We start from the raw sequence: 1647 nt of genomic DNA, 5'->3' as shown, positions 1-1647 counted from the left end.
TACAGCAAGTAGACCATTGGTTTTATTCTGCGTTTAGGTTTGCTTACTTCCCCAAATCTCTGCAATTTTGGATGATCAAGAACCAAATGGTAATGATTGTTATGATTTAGATTCTACTGAGATGAGGCACATACATACGCAAGACTCTCCAGATGAAAAGAATGGAAAATTCCTTACACACAGTGAGAGGGTCTTTTCCCTTCCTCAGTAATTTTCTATTGGAAAACAGAGTATAATTTTTAAGAAAAATTTAATTTGCATCTAAACAGTCTCACTCTGCTAAACAATAAAAGATTAAAGTCTACCGGTGGGTAACTCAGGTTAACAGTGTTTCATCAGGAAATACTCATCTACCCTGTAGATGTTGGAAAGATATTGCACATTTATAATAATGTCAAATAAATAATACCAAATAAAAACCATTTAGCTACCATTAAATTATCATTAAAAATGTCCTTTTAAAAATAAATTTTACCAAATTATCCACAATTTGGGTTGCTATTAATTTGACTTTGAACACATTGCTTTATTTTTAATTAGACATTTCTTTATGGTTTTGCTGAAAATGTTATGAACTCCTGGAATAAGGAATATTATTAAGAGAAGAAAGGGTAAAAGAAATAAATACAAAGTAAGAAAGAAAGGAATAAAAAAGAAAGAAGAAATTCAGAATACTTTTGGCCTGAAGATTTTCTCTTCAGAAGGGTGAGAGTTACAGTTAGGTTATGGAAGGATTTGATTTATGTGCTGGGTTGCATATTTGATGTGATAGAAATAGAGAACTTGGGAGAAGACTCTTAGGGGACTTATAGTTATATTATATTTCTATTATGTACATTGAAAACCATCTATGTGTTCAATAAAACTGAACTTGAATCAATCCAAAAAGAAACAACAATCTATTATTTCTTATAACTGTCAAACTGCAGAGTTTACATGGTTTTACCACCACTACCAACAGCCATTCTCTTTCTCCACCAACCCAGACCAAATGTGAAAACAAACAAACAAACAAAAAAAAAACCTCACTGACATCGGGTCAATTCGATTCAATTCACAGAGACTCCCTCCTTGGGTTTCCCAGGTGAAATCTCTTTAGAAGTAGATTGCCCAACGGTCCTTCTGAGGAGTAGCCTGTAGATTTGAACCGGCAGCCTTCTGGTTAGCAGTCAAATGCCTTAGGCACTATGTCACCAGAGCTACTATATATAAATTTGGTAGTCTTTGTGTTCTATTTAAGAAATATTTAATTAACTGAATTTGCAGATTTATTCTAACACCACCACAAGTAGATATTGAAATCAGGTAGTGTAAGTCCTTGAACTTTGTTATTCTTTTTCAAAATTAGTTTGGCTATTATATGTGTTTGTATTTTTATATAAATTTTAGAATCAGCTTATTAATTTATAATAAAACATTTTAAATTGGAATTGTATTGACCCTACAGACAAATTTGAAAAGAAATGATGTCTTAACAATATTGAGTCTTGCCATCATTGAACACAGTATATCTTTTCATTTATTTAGATCTTCTTAATTTCTTTCAGAGAGCTCTGGTAGCGTAGTGGCTAAGGCACTTGACTGCTAACCAGAAGGCTGGCGGTTCAAACCCACCAGCCACTCCTCGGAAGGAAGATGTGGCAATCT

Source organism: Orycteropus afer, unplaced genomic scaffold (genome assembly GCF_000298275.1).
Source record: "Orycteropus afer afer isolate SDZICR_OR568_19922 unplaced genomic scaffold, OryAfe1.0 scaffold00087, whole genome shotgun sequence".
In the NCBI taxonomy this organism is placed as follows: Eukaryota; Metazoa; Chordata; class Mammalia; order Tubulidentata; family Orycteropodidae; genus Orycteropus; species Orycteropus afer.
This window is presented reverse-complemented; position numbering follows the sequence as displayed.